The sequence below is a fragment of the Tamandua tetradactyla genome, chromosome 17, assembly GCF_023851605.1.
Source record: "Tamandua tetradactyla isolate mTamTet1 chromosome 17, mTamTet1.pri, whole genome shotgun sequence".
NCBI classification, from domain to species: Eukaryota; Metazoa; Chordata; class Mammalia; order Pilosa; family Myrmecophagidae; genus Tamandua; species Tamandua tetradactyla.
In genome coordinates, this window is record NC_135343.1 from 22,935,194 (window position 1) to 22,957,830 (window position 22,637).

Here is a 22,637-nt window from a genome sequence, read left to right on the forward strand (position 1 = left end):
GTTCAGCTCCCCAACACTATTATTCTGGAAGACATATTTTGAGTTGATACATCCAAACCATAATCTTATTGGTCAAACCATAAGAAAAGATGTAGGTGTATCTGAATTGCTGGCTAGAAAACATCCAACAGAACATGTACAACAGCTAAACAAGACTTTCCTCTATAAAGAAAGTCTGGGAAAAACCAGGAAAAGTAGTCTGCTTGCAACTATATATTGTGGGCAGAGAGCTTTCAAAGGAACTGCCAACCTGGATTACCACTGAAGGTAATTCAGCTGGTCAACAACATGCCAGGAAAGAACCTCTTGAATAGATAATAGGTATTCCTGATACCTGCCAAAGGCCTTGGTACTTTGGCAAACTGTAAAAGAAAAGAATTTAGAAACTTGAGCTCTTACTCATATAATGTACTAACTCCAGACCACTAGAGAGAACATTTCAATTCCTTCTACTATAAATATACACCTGATTCTTATTCATGAGGCAACATGCACACACACACACACCTTCCTTCTCGGCACAAAGAACCTTAAAAACACTATTCTTTCTTTGCCTGCTCCTCACTTTACTTTTCAGCAAGCTGTTAGATGTCACTAATATTCTCTGCAATGCCAATAATTTATTCTTTGAATAAGGTTTAGACATTTAAGTTAATGCCAAATTTACATTTTTTAGTCTAAATGCACTTTGCCCATCTTTGAATGAGAAATGAATGAACATTAAAGGGTGTCAAAAATAAATGAACTCAACATTTAGATTGCACATATTAAAAATTCTTAGCTGTTGAGTATCATATAGAATGGAATTGACAAACATCTAATCTGAATTTCTCTATTTGCCTCCATCCTCACTGGCAAGGAAAGGGCAAATCCATATTTGACCACAATTCATTTATCAAGTTTTAATTTGGAGTTTTGGGATATGCCAAATTTCAAATCTTTATACTTCATTAAGTTATTTTCTATTTGTGACCATATGCACCTAGGCACACTAAAACCTTAAAAATCTTCACCCACTAGGACCACCACTTGAAGGAAATATTTAATGACCACTCTGGACTTTAGGGTAAAGAAACAAATGACAGCAATAACAATAATAATAATAATACAGAATGAAACTTCCACATTGTTTGTAGGTCAGTTCAGCTTAAAGTTAAACTCCTGCACTCTCAGTTTCAACCACCCTGAACAGCAAAACTGGTGGCTGTCCACTTTGATAAGTTTACACGTTGGCTCGAGTGTTTATCGAAAAGCACATTCCCAGGCCCTACTCCAAAAGATCTGTAACAGACTTCAAGGATCTGCATGTTTGTTCCTTCAGTTGATTCTGAAATTGTGGCTCATGTGTCACACTTTGAGTATCTCCGGCTTACGTTACTACAGGTGGAGAAGAGAAGTAGATTTTTCTTCATGCTTATCAAGTTTTGACACATACTACTAGGTGTTCTATGTTACATTAAATAATTTTCTCTTCACAGAGATATTACATATTTAATATCATTAACTCTATTCTACAGGTTCAGAGAGTTTAACTTGGCTGAGATCACACAGTAAATTATGGGCATCAAGTTGCAAACAAGAGGTGTCATATTCCAAAGCCCATGATCTTTCCAACACAGCTACTCTTTGAAAGCTATAAAATGAACTGCATTTTTCAAAAACTTTCATTACAAGAATTTACATTTTTTAAAAAAAGGTTTCAGATTCATTGAATTTCATAAACAAAATCACTTCATTTTCAAGCTCTGATGTATCAAAGTTGGATGGTAGTCAGACTCTGAGTCACCCACTGGTCAACTTCTCAGCTAATCAAAGATCCTGGTATAATGTAGGCCAAACTGTGCCCCCTGTGTACTTATAAAGCCCTTCACATTTTTAAAGGGCTTTTAGATACATTATCTCCTTTGATTCTTTTAACAACACTAATAGATCACACAAAATAGATGACATCTTTTTCTCCTAATAGCAGAAATCACAACAGGGTTCTCACTCTGCTCTTTAATTCAGAGGCATCAACATCTCAGCGTTTTAACTCTCATAAACAGAATTTATTTGAGCTGTTCCCTGCCCTGTGAGCTGGGCGACTTTGTGTCCCTATATAACCTCACAACTACAGCCTCTATCCCAGGGGGCTTAGTCTACCCAGAAAAACACATTAACAGGGGAGCTGGTTGAAATGCCTTGACATTATTTTTCTCTAGGAAATATGTAATTGCACAAAATTGTTCCCTGATTATTCAAATTTAAACATTGCTTTTGATGAAGATCGTATCTTTTATTCATTTTGTTTCCCATATAAAATTGCAGCTCCATATCCCTTGTGCTTGTATGTCTGATAGTTGTATTCAATTTAAAATATTACAGCTACAATGGCTAATTTAACCCTGCATCCATTTGGATCAATCTTATTCTAATGTTATGTCTTTACACAATACAATAGAATTTTACCAGAAGCCTTTCGATAAAAACATTTTACAGAATCAGCAGACCCCAGACCTGGCAAATGAGGGACTGCCAGAGATTCCAGCTATACTGGAATGACTGGCTTGACCCTGAATTAAAGTCAGCACAAAAAGAGAAAAAAAAAAAAAAATCAGATCATCCTTCCCCCTGGATATGCACATTGTAATTTCTCTTCTACTTCTAATTTACAAACGTGTGAAGAGAAATTGGTTAGGAACAAATGTATGCCTAGATGTACTTTCCAAATAAAAATAGATAAAGATTATTCTATCACTAATTAACAATGGTGCTGGCCAAAACACATAATATCACATGTAAATTTAAAAAGCTGTTTGGTCTCTTGAGGAACAGTCTGAATTGGATAAAGTTTATTCCTAAGTCATTGGGCAAGAACTTATTTTATTTCAATTTCTTAAGCATTAAAACAAACAGATTAAAACTGACCTAAATTTGGAGGTGTTACCAGAATGAATTAGATTATTGTTATTATCTAATAAATCAAATGCTATAAGACCCTTTGTCCTTCTTAAAAAGACATGTAATAGAAAAGAGACCCAGAGTACTTTCAACACTTTATTGCCTAAATGAACCATAAGTTAAAATGTTGCTGAATTTGAATTATGCCATCAAATCCTGGACATGATCACATAAATACTGAAGAAACAGAGAGATGAGCAAGTCTTATGACTAATATAGCAAGTAAAGCATATAACTTAAACTTTAAAAATTAGGGGGCGGGCCGCGGTGGCTCAGCGGGCCGCGGTGGCTCAGCGGGCAAAGTGCTTGCCTGCCATGCAGGAGGACCTCGGTTCGATTCCCGGCCCCAGCCCATGTAAAAAACAAACAAACAAACAAAATACAATAAAACAAGAAAATGTTTAAAGATGTTTCCCTTTCTTCCTCCCTTCCTTCCTTCCATCCTTCCTTCCTTCTCTCTGTCTTTCCTTCCCTTCCTCCCTCTCTTTAAAAAAAAAAAAAATAAAAAAAATAAAAAAATAAAAAAAATTAGGAAAATGTTAGTTGAAACAGTAGAGAAAGTGTCAAAACATTTGATAAAGAATAGTGTAAACCGGCATCTGTCTTCTACAATCCTGCCTGTTACCATTTCCAGTAGCTAAATTAATTTTAGTCAAAGTTAACTAACTCTATTCTATTGCCATGGATGGGCTCCTTGGCAATACTATTTGTACTTTAAGCCTCCTGGAAATTGAAGGAGGCCAAATGAAATCTTTCACTTACAGCCAGAGGGAGTAGAGAAGAGAGCCATGATTCAGACCTTAGTATAATATATTATAGGAAATTTGTCTCTTTTCAGTGTCACTGCCCAGAAAGGTAACCCTTTCTTGTCCCTAGCACTTAAAAACTGTGTTAGTACATGTCCAACATCAGGGTCATTGCCATGTTTCTGCTACACCACTCATCTTGGAACTGAAAGATAGTTTCTTCTCTCCATCAATCATTAGCCAAGGTAAGTATCACAGACTATGGTTGCACAAGCTAAACACAGATGAATGTTAATTAGCTCATTTTATAGCACAAACAACAGTGAGGGAAAGACCTGGAGCTCTGTGCTGGTTTGAAAGGATGTGTGTCCCCTAGAAAAGCCATGTTTTAATCAAAATCCCATTTTGTAATGGCAGAATAATCCCTATTCAATACTATATGTTTGAATCTGTAATTAGATAGTCTCCCTGGAGATGTACACCAATCAAGAGTGGTTGCTAAAATGGATTAGGGGAGATGTGTCTCCACCCATTTGGGGGGTCTTGATTAGTTTCTGAAGTCCTATAAAAGAGGAAACATTTTGGAGAACGAGAGATTTGGAGAGAGCAGAGAATGCTGCAGCACCATGAAGCAGAGAGCACATGAGCCAGCGACCTTTGGAGATGAAGAAGGAAAATGCCTCCCAGGGAGCTTCATGAACCTGGAAGCCAGGAGAGAAAGTTAGCAGATGACCTTGTATTCGCCATGTGCACTTTCAGATGATAGAGAAGCCCTGACTGTGTTTGCCATGTGCCTTCTCACTTGAGAGAGAAACCAGAAGAAAACTTCATCGGCCTTCCTGAACCAAGGTATCTTTCCCTGGATGGATGCCTTTGATTGGACATTTCTATAGACTTGTGTTAATTGGGACATTTTCTCGGCCTTAGAACTGTAAACTAGCAACCTATTAAATTCCCCTTTTTAAAAGCCATTCCATTTCTGGTATATTGCATTCCGGCAGCTAGCAAACTAGAACAAGCTCACATTTAGAAATTGCTAATTTCAAGGAATAATCCAAATTCACTAACTCCTCAAGATATTTCCATACCTTCTAATGTTGCTAAATTGTATTACCAAATATAAGCTGTGATTAAGTATCTCAGGAAGCAGCCTTGGACTGTGGACTGGTTAGCTTGTCTGAGAGTCAAGGTACCTGGCTCTACCGCCAATATGAGTGGGCTATTGGGAAGCTCATTCTAACTCTGCTGGCTTCCATATGTCTGGTAAATGAGGACAATAGTATCTACTATGTTCACATCACAGAAATTTTATAACAATTCGGTATAAGAAAAAGGAATGTGGAAATCAATTGGAAAAAATTAAAGTGCTATTTAAATATAGGGTATAATGATACTGAAAATGGCTTGTAACATCTCCAGAGAAATTTAGGTTACAAATCTACATATGGTCTGTTAATTGGTAAAAGTGACAGAATCATGAATAAGCCACTAGTCTACCGACAACAATTTAAAAATCTATGTATCAAACAATCTCTTCTACTGAAAAGGTGATCTCACCTTCATTCATTCAAATGGTGTTATCCAGCCAGAAATGAATTCCTTTCTTAACACTATACAAGAAGTCACATCTCACATGTATGCATATTTTGGTCATATGATAAAGGTAATCATCATCTTCTGACAGGTAAAGTGGAAGGTGAGGTAAAAATGGGATTTAAGGTCACATTGGGAGTCTTAATTTCTCAAGGCTGCCATAACAAAACACCATAAACTGGATGCCTTAAAGCAGTAGAAATTTATTGTCCTATAGATCTAAAGGCTAACAGTCCAAAATATATAGTGGCAAGAATCCTTCTTAGCCTCTGGTGATTTGCCAACAATTCTCAGGCTTCAATCTCATCTTTAGTCATTACATGACATTCCCCTCTCTGTCTTTCTGTGTCAATTTTCCCCCTTCTTTTAGGGATACATGACATACTATGTCAGGACCTGTCCTAATACACTTTGACCTCATCATAACTGATAACATTTTCAAAGACCCTATTTACAAATAAGATCACATATACAGGACTGGGGGAAAGACCTGAACATATTTTTTTGAGAAATATAATTCGACCCCATTAACTTGGATTCACATCTCTGTTCTGACACTTCCTAGTTACGTGGAACTAGACATGGGAGAGCTTCAACCACATGTCCTCAGTTTCTGCTACCTGTGATTAGAAGAAGACTGTTTCTCATAGGGTTGCTGTAAAGATCAAATGAAAAAAAAAAAAAAACTGGAAAGAAAACTGATTTGTAAACTGCTTTGAAATATTGTTCTCATTGCTATACTGATAGAGAGATTCATAAATACGCCATCTATTTCTGGAAATTTAAATAACTCTGGCAAATTTTACCACTACCCTGATTTCTCAGGCATCCTTTAATACTTTCCATACTAAACTTCTAGTCTATTCAGTCTGGTGTGCTCACTGCTTTCTGTCTCATGCACTCTTGCCTTTTTGTTCAAGTCACACACCACACTCTTCCTATACCCACATAAAATCTCTTTTTGCTCCTCTTCATCCATCCTTTAAGGCCCAACTCAACTGCCACCTCTGCCACATAGCTCTCTTTTTCAATCCTATTGTTGCCTTAAGTCTTAAAACATTTATTTTTGGTGCACTCATTTGACATTTACCCCACATCCCTTTGCACAATTATCTTTTATGATAATACATATACATCTTATCTCTACCATTAGGATATAAGGGCTTGAATTATGAAAATGCAACTTTTCTAACCCCAACATATCTAGAGAAGTGCCTCAGAAGCCTTATAAGCAGAAATCAAGTATGAAAACCTGAAGCCTGTTTATAGAAATTGAGACTTAAATATCTATTCCATGTGACAGTGAAGCGTTTGAGAAAAAAAATAGTATATTCCAAAATGATTTTTTTTAGCTGCAATTCACATAATACGCCATTTTAGTAAACATGTTATCAGAAAAGAGACCAGCAGCAAACAACCCATTTTAGAGTTAAGAAGGCCATGATGGATTCAAACCAAATCAATTTCTGTTCATGGGGTAGAAACATTGAAAGGGTTACAAATCATAGAACACTCAGAGGGAATCCATCCAAAATAGAATAAATGAATAGACAATTCACTGATAAGAAAAAAAGTACAGACTCAAGCAATTAGCTAAGTAATAATGGAGAAAGAAATAACAGAACACGGTGAAAGATTATTATATCCCACAATTTAAATAAGAAATTATAAAGACAAAGCCAATAAATTTACACATAGAAGCAAGTGATCCCCTATCTGCAGCTCATTAACTAAGATAACAAGAATTTGTTGCAGTCCAGTTGACAAAATTGTCATATCTATCTGAATCTAGATTTAGATATCTACATTTCTACATTTCTATGTAATGGAAAACAATCACCATACTAGATTTCAGTATCTAAATATTGTTTCAAATTAGTAAATGTCAGATATCATAATGGGTAGCCCTACATATACAGTTTCTTTTAATCATCTCAGCATTCATATTTTGAACTCCTTAAGTACTTATTTGCTTTATCATTAATTTGAAAATTAATTGTACATTAAAATGTACTTACGTACTTATTAGAAATGCTGTTTTTCCCTCATTCTGCCATTTATTCATTCATTCATTTATTCTGGTTAAATATTTGTGCCAAGTATCATTCTTTGCTTTGGACATACATTAGTGAACAAGTTCAAGTCCTTTTAAAGGAGTCTTCAACTTGGCTTTATGCAATTCTTTATAAACAAATACACTATCTACCCAAACTAGATTGTCAGTTATTGGGAAGCAAGCTCCTTAATTTTATTCTTTTGCATCTCTACAGTGGCTAGCATGGTAAGTACTTAATTCAAAATTTGCATTCAATAGATATGTCTTAGTTTGTTTTCAAATGCTTTAAACATCATTATTGGATTAAATGACATTCTTCCCTCTACTTTGAGAATTCTAAAAATAATACGACATCAAATTCTAATTCTCTGGTAAGAATTCAATGGAAACAGAGCTCATCTCTAAGGGAAGACTAATACATGGGCATTCCATACAGTCCACAGTCTGCTCTCCACCCATCATACCCCCACTGAAATGCAATTATTTATACATATTTCTAGGTCACTGTTTCTCAAAGTATTTCTTTAGACTGAAAACCGGTAGGATCCAACAGTTTAGCTTCTAGTGTTTGATTATAATGATTCTCAATAACAGGATGAATCACCTCTTCATTATTATCTTCTCAGGATCAAACAGTCAAAACTATTACTTCAATTAATTTTGATAACACTATTCATTTGAAAATAGAAGCTCTTCTTTTGACAGCAAGTGGAAGACCTTCATTTAGAAGAACTGTAGTCCACACATATATCTTCCTGTTTATTTTTCTCAGGTGGCCAAAACCTGGATAGTATTTCGGGTACCTGAACTCCACCACTTTTGGGTATTTCTTGATGATGTCCTGCTCATTATCTTTGAAAAGCAATGCATGGGCTTTTGAGCCATGACTTCAGATAAAATTAGTTTCGTCTTCTTAATACTCTTATGAGAATTACTTTAAACACTGAAAATAATGACTTGATACAGACCCTGTAATACAGTAAGAGTTCAGCAAATAACAGATCTTGTAAGTGAATAATAATAAAAAAGCAAGTTTATCTTCTTTCAGAAATGCTTATTTGAAAACTTTTCTGAGACCAGACAATAAAGTATATGTGATTATATAAATATTTTGCATGTGACTGGGGGTGGAGGCAGAAAAAAATTGGCTTAGCTACATTATGATCAATAAATGTGGCTGTGGATTAACACAAACACCACCAAATCTGGTGTGTGTGTGTGGGAAGCAGAGGGAGCAGGGCATATCTGTATATTAATGAGAGATGAGGTCATTCTGTTCTTGAAAAATAAACATTTATATTGTTTCCTTTAATCCCCTAACACAATATAATATCAATCTGTTCGTGTTACTGATAAAGAAATCAGGGTCATATACTTTAAGTAAAATACTTAAATTCATACAGTGATATCATTCAGGATTTGACAAAGAGTCCAAAGCTGGACAACCAACAGAGGGCCCCGACAAATTGTTATATCAAGAAAAGAGGGCCTGTCAGCAGAGGTTTCAAGTTCAAAAGCTTTTAAAGGCCAAGTGTGTATGTGTTTTAAGGCGTATGTGTGTTGTGTGTGGGATATAAACAATTCTGAGATGAGTAAACTATGGAAAATAGTTTTGAGGGAAAGACACTATAATACTATTTTCTCCCTTCTTTCCTTTCTTCCTTTCTTCTTTCTTCCATTCATTCCATCTTTTTACTTCTTTATCACCCAGCTGATTATACAAAACATATCATTTCTAACCCCTGCTTTAATACGTCTTACAAGGACATTATAAATATAAAAATCCTACAAACTTCTGTCATTGTGCATTTATTGAAGAACATTCAAAGCATTGGGGATTTAGAGACTTGTTCAAGCTTCCTTGTTTATATTATTTATATTATCTCACCTCTTCTTATTTTATGTCATTTATGTAGTTTATATTATTTTCTTAGCTTAACTCTAGTTCATGAACCCTTACAACAGATAGAATGTGGGTGAAAAGAACACTGCACAATTTAGTTTAAACAACATATTCAAGCAAAGGAGACTGTTCTACCAAATATGTTTTCTATTTTAAAATAAATTCTTATTTAAAATAATATTTATTTGCGTTTTTTTAGGCTGTGACTATTCGCATGCAGTTTTCACAGAAATTGCATATAAATTAAATTTCTATGTTTTTACCTCCCTAATCTTGAAAACATTCCTTAGGCCAACTTTGCTTCTTTACATTCTTTCCACATTTCAAGATCCTGTTTAAATGCAGTGGCCTTTCCTGAGGTCTTCTATCATCCCGAAAGAATTGCTTGGAACAACAGAGGAGGGAGAGGCTGAATGAAGCTATCAACTTCACCCACAGTAGCCCTCGGTCTCTCCTATGAATAAATACAGACACATATTTAAAGAACAAATTATAAAAGTATTAAATCATTTATCTGCTGAGGGTGCCAAATTTTAAGCTTGCACAGGATGCCTAGATATTTGGCTCATGCCCTTGCTGTAAGTCCATTGAGCATGTGATTTGATTTTTGGATCAGAAAATGCAGTTTCTGCTGATGCATGTGTTATTCCTTGTAATTTTTTTAAAGCCTAATTTGAATCTTGGGAGAAATTATAATGGGGAACGTTGATTCAAGAAACTCCCACAAACTAAATAGAACAGAATATATGTAAACTGGTTCCAACATGTCTCTTCCTGACACCTCCCTCCCACCAATCTAAGCTATACATAGGCCACATTTTAAAAGGCAGACTTAGCTCTTCCAGTTAATTGGAACTCTTTGTCTGTTTCTATCCATCAGTAAGCAAACCAAACAGCTATGAAGGCTTAAGGGACTTCTCGCCCACATTAGCTGTTTATTTTATGCAATATTGTGCCTACGAAGGGTAAGTCTTCCTATCTGCATCAAAAGGCTGATTTTTTCTTTCACGGGACTTGGAGTTTATGGGAGGACAAAGGATCCACCCTCAGCAAGAATAAAGAACTCATCACAAACTATCTGGGATCTTCTGCATGTCCAAAGACACTCAGGCCTAAACACACAGTAGGGTCCTCACCAAAGAGACTCTCTGTTCCTGTTATCAAAACTTTGAATATGTGACAGTAATAGCAGTTCAAGAAAACACCAGAGAACAGGAAGAAGGCTCCCAGGTTACTTAGCTCTCCTCCCTTCCTGCATCCCCTTGCCTCGCCATATCACTGAAGCATGAAGCAGCCTATCAGGAGAGCAGCCTGGCAGTCACTCCTAGTTGCAGCAGGACACCTGCGTTTTACTGCAACTGTTAAACTGATCATTCAATTTCACTCTGGAATCCAATGACAAAGCCTTCTCTCATCCAGTCTCTGGGGGTTAGAAGATTCTTCTTGCTCTTCCTGGTACATCAATAAATAAGCTTTAGCTCCAAGCAAATGGAAGCCTCAATTCCATAAAACTTGGTATAAGCATGGAAACTGTGACCCCCGATTAGCCACCAAATGACATTGCTGGAGTGGTCTGTGCAGCCTTTGAGGGCAGTTCACATTCCTACCGTCCCTGGATATGCCTTAAACTCCCCATCACAGAGCAGGGTACTCTAGAAACCATAGGACTACTCTTGGGGCACCAACAGCAGGCTCCAATCTCAGCAGTTTGGATAATCTACAACGTTCTCTCCTGTCATAAAATCAGCTCTAATTTATTATGGGCTTGAGAAAGTATTAGCTAAGAAAAGTTTTAGCTAAGAAAGTATTAGCTAAGCACATATTTCAGAGTTGCAAGCAATAGCATGCCCTGCCCTTTACCAACTACAAATACACAGCATTCAGCTTCCTCTGACATGAAGTAACTACTTTTGTATTTATAGCTATTAAGAGACTGGTAAAAAGGAAAGCCAGAGCTACCTCATTTCTCTTGCATATAGTGTATTCTCCCTTGCCTCTGTCAAATAGATGAGGACTGCCTGAAGCATTAATCCTCAGGAGACCAAGTCACTGAGTGTTTGAAGTGGAATGAATCCTATAGGTCAAGAGGATTTAAGTAAAGAGGAAAGAAAAGAAGGTAATAGAGTTGCACTTATCACCTGCTATTTTCTGGGTAGTATTTCATACTTTAATTATACTTTAAAAATATCTAACTAATTTTTTCCTCATAACCCTAAGAGGTAGATCTTATTATTTACATTTTACAGGTGGGGAAAACTGAATCAGAAAGGGCAAATAACATGTCCAAAGTTATATAGTCACTGAGCAGCACAGCTGAATCAAAAACCTCATCTTACACCAGAGCTTATTTAACAGATTTAAATGTGATTGGTATAGTTAGAAGTCTCAGGAAATGTCCCTTGATTTTGAGAAGATATGGATCTATGAAACTATAACCCTGCAGGGGGGTCTCTAGGCCATCCATCACTCTTTCATCATAAAAGAATATATCTCCAAGTGGATCTACCAACCCATAATAAGACCTTATCAATTTTTTACTCAAGTTCTGCTATACTTCAAAACTTATTGAAATTACATGTATTTCAAACCCAGTTCTTAAGTTCATACACATAAGTTGATACTTATCAAACTAAACTTGTTACTTGCTTTTGAGCTAAAAGGTGGTGACACAAAAATGAAAAAAGACAACCCAGAGGACACCCAGGTTCGATTCCCAGTGCATGCCCATGTACATGGGCATGCACTGGAATAGGAGGGTGCACAGGTAGTTCAGTGGTAGAATGCTTGCCTTCCATGTGGGAGACTCAGGTTTGATTCCTGGACCATGCACAACCCCACCCAAAAAATAAATATATATATTTATGGAAAGGGAGAAACATTTTATCAAATGTCAATGATGGTTATACAAAGGGCAGAATTATTATCTTTCCTGCTTTTTACTTTGTTATGCTTTCTAAGCTTTCTGCAGTGAATATGATTTTTGTTTTTTATCAGAAAGCAATTTCAATACATTTTATTTAAAAGTTAAATAGTGTTAGCAAAGATTGTACAACAAAAGAAGAATCAATCTGAAATTTCTCTAAATTAGGGAAAAATAAAATTTGTAAACTAATTTCCCCAAAGGTTTTCCTAAGCTCCAAGACACCTCATTCTGACCTCCTTGAGTATTTCTACTCAGTATTTTGTTGACATCTTGCCTTGCTCCAACTCTTGACTCATAATCTTCAAGGCCTTAGATGCCTGGGATACTGAAGTGGAGTGGCTCCCCTGCTTGGCAGCTTTTGAAAGTGAACAGATCATTTATCTGTGTATTATCAACCAGGTGGCCAAACTGCTAGTTGCTGCTTCAACCCTAATAACCTGCCTCTCCTAACAAGAAACAGAGAGCTTCTATTCTCCTTTCTGCTTTATAAATGCCTGAACCTGTGAAGGAGAGAAAAAAAAGTAAGAATCATCCAAGATCTTAGGATGGATAGACCCCAGGAAAGAAACAAGGAAATAGTCCCAGGGATGAAATGCAAACAAGACCTGAACTGCAGAAATGATTGATTATAGTCAACAAGTGAAAGCTCTTAAGAGCTGGACAAAGATGCCATGTGCTTTGTCAGGCTCTGAGAATTGTTACACAATGCTTTCCATTTAATTATGGCCAAAATACTCAGGCTTGTTTCTCAAGTGCAGTGTCTTGATGACTAATATTCATGCATGTTGCATTATATTACTGGGGAAGGAGGAAAAACAGTTTGGATTTGGGAGGTCAGGGCTGTTGAGGAGTCAATCAAATGCTCCACAAAATACATGGTCAAGTCCTAAACCTGGACCCAGTGGGTGTGAACCCATTTGTAAATAGGGCCTCTGAAGATACCTTTATTTGTTTAGGTGTGGCCCAACCAAATAAGGGTGAGCCTTAATACAATATGGCTGAAGTTCTTATAAGCAAAGGATATTGGACACAGAGGTACACTACAGATACCACCTCTGAACACTTACATCCTGGGTGGACACAGCCAGACACAGGCTGGCAGGACCAGCTACACAGACAACGTGGCCTGCACACCAACTGCAGACCCAGTGAAAAAGAAGACTGCCTTTGGGGAGACATATGACTGATTTCCTTGGTACCAACCATTTTTTGCTTTTCCAGTGTGCATTGAAAAACAGCATAATCTATACTGTTCATATATCATCAGCTTGTTAATTCAACACTAAAGCAAAGAGATGACAGGAAAACAAGTTCTTGCATCTCTTTTTCTGTTTTCCCACTCTCTATATGTTTTTTTTTTTTGTATTAGATGAATGGGGCATGCACATCATTTCAGGTACTTATTCAAATACAGGATTCATTGTGATGATCTTTATTACTTTTATTATACAAAACCCATAGCTGTGTTTAATCATAACACTCACTAAGGTGACACTCTCTAAATTAAGCTACCAAGAATTTATTTTAAAGCAAGCTATCTCCTGGGTCTTAATAGCATCTGATCTGATGCAAAAATCACATCATGTTTTAGCCCCAGGCATAGCGTAGGTAAAGGTACCTGGATTTTCCTGATGAAGGAAGGGACAGCAGAAATATTCCTGGGAAACTCTTTGACATTCAATGAAGCCTATCATGGAGAGGAAACTTGAGAAATAAGTTTGCTATTTGGGCACGTGTTTCTAAACTTCTATGTATTTCCACATAGGTACCGTCAACACCAGCAAATTAGATTTGATATTATAGCTTTTTCAGCTGTGATTCATAATTACAATAATTATTTTCAGTTATAGCTCTTTATATGGTGAAATTAAACTGCGTGACATATTAATGAATTAATGAATGCATCTAGTCAATTTAAGTAGAAAAATTTTAATCACATGCTATATGACTTCACATTGTAAAAAACTGAAAGGCTGGCTGAATTTTACTTCTTTAATCTTTTTGTGAGTTCATATATAATATACAAAAAATAAAAAAGTAAATAGCTCAAGAAACAGTAGACAAAATTAATAGTAGTTAAAAACTCACATAATTAAAAGAAAAAAAAAGAGTGTATATGTGTGTGTGATGGGGTTACTTTTATTCATTCAACAAATTTTTATTGAATATCTAACACATGCCAGGCACTATACTGGAGAAACAACAGTGAACAAAAAAGTCAAAGCATCTGCTTTCTTGGAGTTTTCTCCTTGATTATTAAGATAAGTAATCATTATCCACATCTGGATCTGCACATTTACTTTTAGCTTACTGTTATACCAAGCAACTTTCTATGTGAATTACAGTACAATGGAAAGGGTATCAGAAGTGCTGATTTCTAATTCAACCTCTGTGTCCTTGGTCTTGCCATTTAACCTCTCATAGCCTATTTTATTCATCTATTAAATGTGTTGGTCAATAAGATTAGATGATCTCTAACATCTATTTAAACTATAAAATTCTATAATTCTTTGTTCCCTGCTAATAGAAAACTATGTTTTGACTCAAGTTTATAGTGTTTATAAATGGAAAGTTCTCAATAACTTAAAAAGAAACTCTGACTAATTGCTATCAATGGCAAACTGAGAAAGACATCACAGTACTTAAAAACACATAAGTGTAGTAAGTAAAAGGCAATTCTGGGCATGGTTCGTGGGAAAAATCACCCCACTGATTACAGCCTTTGTGAAGGGTTGTGAGAAACAGCAAGTAAATTACAGAGAAAACGATCACAAATCCTTTACTGAAAATAATTACTATTATCATGGTGTTAACTGGGTAAATTTTCCACCACTTGGGACAAATATATATTTTAAAAACATAATCAGTTGGACAGTACACATAGCAAATATACTTTTCTAAAGCAACTGATCTGAAGTTATTCTATTACATAAAATAAGCAAAAAATAATAATAAACAAGTCACATTATATATTAGTACAAAAATTCTCTTCATTAATGTCAGATTTTTTAACTTGCCTTCATTTTATTTGGCTTTCCTCATAGAACAGGAAGCAGAAATAGAAACCTTAGGTTGAAAATGAAATACAGACATGGGCAAAACCGCATCAATATTAAAGATACTATTCATAAAATTAAATTTTGAATGAATTATGTTTGGATTATTTGGTATTTTCATTAAAGAATGACAGAGCCTGGAGTTGACTACAAAATGGCATTTTTCTAACCGTTTATGATTTGAATAAACCAATGCCAGATTAAAGAGCTTTAACTATAAATACCTTTGAAGCTGTACCTAGGGTGTCCTGGGCATAATTTGTGGTTCTAGAGTCAGTGAGTATCATATTCTTCATAAATTACAGCCCATGGGTGGAAACTACTCCTTTTACACTTCTCCACTTATATATCTAGGAAGTACCTGTTATAAGGATTATCCTTTATTTTTTTTAGCTCAAATAATCCCTTAACTCCTTTTATTTGTACCCTGATACATGTTTTCAAAAGTGTTTTGATATTTTGTGCTGTTTAATCTTCAAACATTTCATTTAAGTAGATAAGGTAAACATCAATTTCTCTTAGCCTCAGTTCACTCATCTATGAAATGGGAATAATAATTTTCATCATAATGTTTGCATGAAGAGTTAATGAGATATTATTAATAATAGGTGGCATTTCTTTATTATTTATAATATGCTAAATACTATTTTAATTATACTGCCATCAGTTAACTTATTTAATCCTCATAGTAGCTGTCTTAATTTTGCAGGGCTGCTATGACAAATACCACAAAACTGGTTGGCTTAAACAATAGTAACTTATTATCTCAGGAATTTATTGGAGACTGAAGTCTAAAATCAAGGTCTTGACCAGTCATGCTTTCTTCCAGAGTCACTGGCGTTCTGGTGGCTTTTTGCCAACAAACCTTAGGGTTCCTTGGCTTGACTCTGCCTCTGTTACACGGCAATCTGCCTCATTTTATGGCTTCTTCTGGTTTTTGGCCCTTTCCATGTTCAATTTCCTTTGCTTACAAGGACTTCAGCAATCTGAATTAATGTCACCCTGATAAAATTTGGTCTCATCTATATAGGATCTTCAAACATCCCATTGATAAATGTACCCACACTTCAATTATACTCCTATTATAAATAGTCCTATTATATTACAAAATGGTCCTATTTACAAATGAGTTCACACCCACAGGACCAGGGTTAGGACTTGAACATGTCTTTCTAGGGGACATGATTCAATCCCCATCAATAACCCTATCAAATTGATTCTACTATTATCCCTATTTTATAATTGAGAGAACTGAGCTACAAAAAAACCAAGTAACTTGCGCAAGGTTACACAGAAAGTGACAAACCCACTAGGTAATGATGTATACCATGTAGTATTATACTTCCCTTTGCCAATAAACAAATTTTACATTGACTCATGGTTTCAACAGGACTCTAATGTAGCCATTTCAAATCATTAATTGAAATGGGACTGAAATAATTTACCCAATATAAATTCTATCAAGTCTAAATAAGTCAATTTCTCTTGTACTTAAAGAAAAATAAACAAGTAGAACCGAATCTTAATTCATCAATAGTATTTATCAAAGTCATGAATATCATTTGTCCAATTTAAAAGAAATTATACTATCCCTAGAAAGATTCAGGCAAGAAGACTAAAATATGCTAGACTCTTTTTTTTTTTTTTTTTTTTTTGTATGTATGGTAGGGTCACATTTCATTATTTTACCATTTGAGTATCCTGTTATTGCAGCACCATTTATTGAATTTTTGTTTTTTTGTTCTCCTTGTTTGTTTGTTTATGGGGAAGTGCATGGAATGGGAATTGAGCATGGTCTCCCGCATGGCAGGTGAGAATTGTACCACTGAACTACCCATGCATGCCCTAAAATATGCTAAGCTTTTTAAAACTCATTCTTGAACTCATTAAACTGGAACAGGTTAGAAAAAGAGAGCCGCCCTTTGGAGGCTCTCTATTTCACAAAAACCAAGACATTTTTTTAAAATCTGTGAACCTAGAATTGTCAAATATCTTTGAAAGAAGCCTTTACATCTGAAGAAAAATAATTTCTATTGAATTACATTAACAATATTTTTCTACTATTAGTAAATACCTTATATACTCATATATTGACAAATATTTAAAAACAACATAATTATTGCAAAAAAATTTTTTCTAAAACATGACTGCCACTCAAGAAGTCATATTCAGCAATTCATATTTTACCTAAGCAAGATTCTGATCACATCGTATATGCTATTTGAAGACACAGTCAATGTGTTAAAACTGTGACACCAACTATAATACCTGGGCTGTACTTGGCATTCAATAAATATTTCATTTACGAAACTTGGAATCCAACTACTGCTATTCTACCAATAGTAATACTACTCATTTTTATAGAAATCTACACGTGCCCAGGTGCACATGCACTTACACACACACACACACCCTACTCTATAGCCAAAAAACAATTTATACTTGTTTTTCTTCCGCTAAGGGCGTCAATATCAATAACTGATCATGATGATCCCTGAAAGATCAATCACTCTTTATTTAATGAAAGCATATCTTTTAAAAATTGACACCTTGATAGTGATTTTCTAATGTAAGAATAAAAATATTGATTAACCTAGTGAAGAAAAAAATGGAAGCCTTTACAAAGTGCTCTAATCTACTCAGAAGATTTATATTTTTAATTAAATCTATTACTAAAGCAATATAGAAGAAGAAGATGTTGGCTCTATTGTCAGAGTTAATAAAGCTAGCATTGCATGAATTCGAAGAGGAGAAAGGGGCTTTGAATAAAAAAAGGCAAGAGAGAGCAATATTAAGACCTTAAGTCCCTATTTCATTGAAAATCTCTGAATTTGTCTCAGGGTTGTTGCTAATCTATTGGCCATAGTTTTGTGAATTGGTCAAGTCTGCTTCTTCTCAAGACTCATAATTGCCATCTGTCGGAAAATTGTCACACCATGCTAATTTTGTGGGAACCAGATTCTATTCTGTTAACTCCCACAAAACTTCCCATAACAGGCATCAAAATCAACAATGTCCATGAAGAAAATGGTATATTGTTAAATGTGGTGACATTGTGCATTTACAACCACACAGCAGGTATGACTGTCATACTTTGAGAAAAGACTTTTCTACCTTCCAATATACACATGCATTCCCCACAGCATCTTTTCATATTAAGAAGAAGCTTGGAAATTTTGCCTACAAATGACCTTGCTAAACAACAGGTTCTAGTCTTGTCAGCATGTTCACTTACCCTAATACGTCAACTAATAATAAGGTAACATTATGCTTCACCTATGAGTTAAATAGTCCATTTCTGGGGATTATAAAAAATTTTTTCTGAGTTTGAATTGCACAATAATAATATCAAATTGCTCGCCCCTACAGATTCAGAAATCCATCAACAATGTGTGTATATGCGTATGTATGTCCTTGTAAATATAACCGCGGCAGCTTTTTCACTCCATATTTCCTTGAAATAGTGTTTTGGTATCAATATATCAATACCTCTTTTGTTTGAGTATCTTTCTGTCACTGAAAGCCCTTGTTGGATATATTAGTCCTTAGAAACCCTGGTATATCATATCTGAAAGGGTAAGAAAATAACTGCCTACTAAATATAGAGACCATAGAGCACAAAATACCAGCTAGGAGCTTGCAGCACTGTTGTGGAGCGCAATACCAATTATCTCTTGCAGCTCTTGCTCCAAAAATACAGTTTCCACCTATCACTAAAATGATGCTGTTTCAATAAAATGAAGGTTAGCATGCTGTCGAAAAGCAGCTTCAGGATAACAGAGCTAGCATGTTAACTGAATTCTCCTTTGCTCTGCTCTAAAGCCGTTTGGGTGCACAGTTGATCAGTCTGTTGAGCACACACTGTGGGGACAGCCTGCGGTAGATGTGATGGTAATGTATGACTTTTAGAAAGGTCTCATAGGTTGCTGTTAAACCTTGCCTCCCCACCTATATTGTATAATAACATACTTCTACTGCTAATCTTAGAATTCAATTCCCAACTGAATAAAGTGTTATGCTTTTTAATCTACAGCACTTTGCAACTTGTTTTCCCTCAATTTTTAAAAAATTGCCTTATTTTGATAATATCTTTATTGACATGATCTCTCTTCTTTGGTCATAAATTCTCTGAGAACTGGAAGTTTTCTGTAACTGAAATTTAAGTCCAGAAATTAAGCATATTTTGGGTAAAATAATAATTCCCATTTCATGGATGAGACATTAAAATACAGATTTGAACTTGGGCAAGTTGGAAAAAAACTGAAGAAAATATCATGTGCCAGGGTGCAAACTCAGGAAGTCGAACTCCAGACCCTGCCACCTTAGCCATGATGTCAGGCTACCTCGCGTGTGGGTTTCTGTGCATGGTCTTCTGAGGGAAAGCCATCGACAACTCCAAATGATAAGGAGAATAATGAATGAACGCTTCCCAGCTGTCCTCTATGATTTTCTCCACCTGTCTTCAGGCCTCTCGTTTACCCAAGAGCACTCGTCACACTCTCAGCAGCACAAAGAGTAGCATCCCTTAAGGGGACGCAAAGGGTTGCTATCCGACACCACCAAAATTCACACCTTACTTTGCATGCTCCCTGACAGCTCAATTTGTCAGCCTGTCTGTCTGCTTCCGAGTCACAATTCCCTTAAGGCTTGGTTTTGAGAGGGAGGCTCAAAGTTTCTGTTCTTCTTTGAGCCTGTGGATTCCTCATATTCATGCAATGCCTCCAGTTGGATGACAGAAGTTTGTTATCCACAGGCTGCTGCCCAGTGAGATTCCATACTTTCTAAAGACCTCTCTACTACAGCAGTTCTTCTCTTTACCTTTGGCATATTGCAACCACTCTATGAGACAGATGAGACACCCAGCCTGTTCTATTTCCATAACATTTACATATTATTAATAGAAACACAGGCCAGTATCTCAAGGATGACATTGAAGAAAAGTTTCTTCACATTTTACAACATAACTCAACAAGAAGACGCTCTTGTCAGTGTTCTCTCAAACCAAGTTCCTTTTTCTCAGCTGATAGAGGTGTTTTATATATATGATTTTTGGAATTTTTGGATTTCTGCAAGTTTTTTTTAAATTTCTATTGTTCTATTCTAAATTTCTATTTTTATTTCTATTTCTATTTAATTTCTATTGTCAGTCTGACCAGTGCTATGAAATGACAAGAATGTTGTTAGATTCAACCAAGAGCCATTAGAGCCACAACAAAATTCCACGTCTCTAGAAACCATTTTAGTATAAAAAGGAATCAAGTATAACATTAATGAGATTTCTCAAACTGCATGGTCTTTGCCTGAAACTTCTTCCCCATGTCTGGTCAATCAGAAGGTCAGAGCTGTTTTCCATCTTCTCTCATCTTCTGCCCACTGACCATTGTAAACCCTTATAAAGAGAACCAAAGAAGAAACCCTGAATCTCTCAGATGGCATGTTTGTATTTTTGTGTATTACCGTAGAGCGAAAACCAGGAACGAGGCTGCAGGCTTCCAGGAATGTTCCGCAAAATTAGAACACGCCGAGACTAACAGTCCGCAGTTTCAGGAAGCAAGTGATTTGTTGGCTCGTGTGCACGGGGCTCAGACTTTCGAGGTGACTCAGCTGAGCCCCAAACAAAAGGCAGCATCAGCTTTTATAGACACTATTACATGCTAGAGATAGGGTAAGCTTAATATGGCAAATAGCAACATTAAAGGAAAGACAATTGGTCAGTTTAAGGCGCGAAGCAGGTTACAGAAGCCAATGAACTGTTAGGGGAGGGGTCTCTATCCCAGGAATGCATCTTATCTCATTTGTCTGCAGTTAATAATTCCTGGAAGCTTGAGGAGGGGGTCCCTATCCCAGGAATCTGTCTTATCTCCATTGCCTGCAGTTTCACCCATTCTTGGAGGTCAGGAGTGGGGGTCTCTATCCCAAGAATGTGTCTTATCTCACTTGCCTGCAGTTTCATCCGTTCCTAGAGGTCAGGAGAGGGGGTCTGGGGCTTTCTACAGAGAAGGCAGCTGAATAAGAAAAAGAAAGGGCGGGCCTGTTTGCTACATTATGTTGTGGTATGATTATTTCTTTTCTTTTCTTTTTTTTTTTTTTTTTTACTTACTTTGCCTTCAATATTTTTTTTCCTTTATCGCTTCTGTGATCGCATTCATGCTGAGACTTTTAGTTTTGTGTTTTGCTCTAACTTAGATAAATTACTCACTATATTCTCCTTTAGTTCTTTGATCCTGACTCCTGGCCTTGTTTCCCAATCTCTGGTATCCAACAGCAAGATCTAATGCAGAAAAAAATTTTATAGCAATGCAATTAAATGTTATTGTTTTTGCCTAATACATAATCTCCCATCAATACAAAAACATACGCCATCTCAAACAAGAAACTGAAATGAAACTGATCTGGTGATCAGTTGAGAAGAGGAACAATTTTTAAATATAGTCAGATTTATTGAATTTACTATAAGAATTGAAGAAGGAGTCTCCAAATTAAGAACAAATTGTATTCTGACCATTATGTTATAGGCCAATTGCTTGAAATTTAAATGCATTTCTATAAACTACCAAATCCAGGTAAACAGCATTTGTGATGGGATTTTAATATCAAGGTGAGAGCACATGTTCATCAGGGAGATGGAGGGATGGAGTGAGGAAGGGAAGAGGCTGGGCTATGTAATTATCCAGACTTTGGCAAGAATAAAAGCACCAATGGTCTAGAGCTGTGGTTCTCAAGGTGTATTTAAGGAACATGGGCAGGGTGGGCCACGTTGGCTCAGTAGGCAGAGTGCTCGCCTGCCATGCCAGAGGACCTGGGTTGTATTCCCAGTGCCTGCCCATGTTAAAAATAATAATAATAAATAAATAAAATAAAGAACATGGGCACTAGCATCACCATACTGCTTGTTAAAAATGCACATTCCCAGTACCACCTCTGAAATATTTCATCAGAATCTCTGCGAGAAGCACCCAGGAATTTGCATTTTAAAGATGCTTCCCAGGTGCCTGATTTCTTATGTGCAACCTCTGTTTAGCTATCCACTTAGTCAATACAGAGCCTCATGAAAACTAAAAGAAAAGATGTAAATTAGAGGGTTTATGCCTTTATAAGTTAAAAATTCTTCTGACAGTTGCTTGATTTGTACTCACACTGCCTTGTTTTTGTTCAGCTTCTTTATTTTATACCTTGTCTATGTGCTGACTGTCAGAGAAAAGGCTAATTTGAGTAGGAATTTATCTGGGTCAAAATAGTTAGGTGTGACCTTTAAGTATTCCATATTTTCATTAAAAATGTCAATATCGGATATATATGTATATGACCAATGGACCTATATATCACCTTTCAGGCTGAAAATACAGCTATGTATACTTTCTCTACCTGCAATGAACCAGAAAAGTGAATATTTAAAAATATAAAGCATTTCCCATATTCC

At 36.0% G+C, this 22,637-nt stretch overlaps 1 protein-coding gene across 17 annotated transcripts in view; it reads right to left on the reverse strand.

Annotated features, from left to right (window-relative positions):
- NRXN1 (neurexin 1) overlaps nucleotides 1-22,637 on the reverse strand; it is a 1,149,661-nt gene that overhangs the window by 802,290 nt on the left and 324,734 nt on the right. The window lies entirely within an intron of this gene.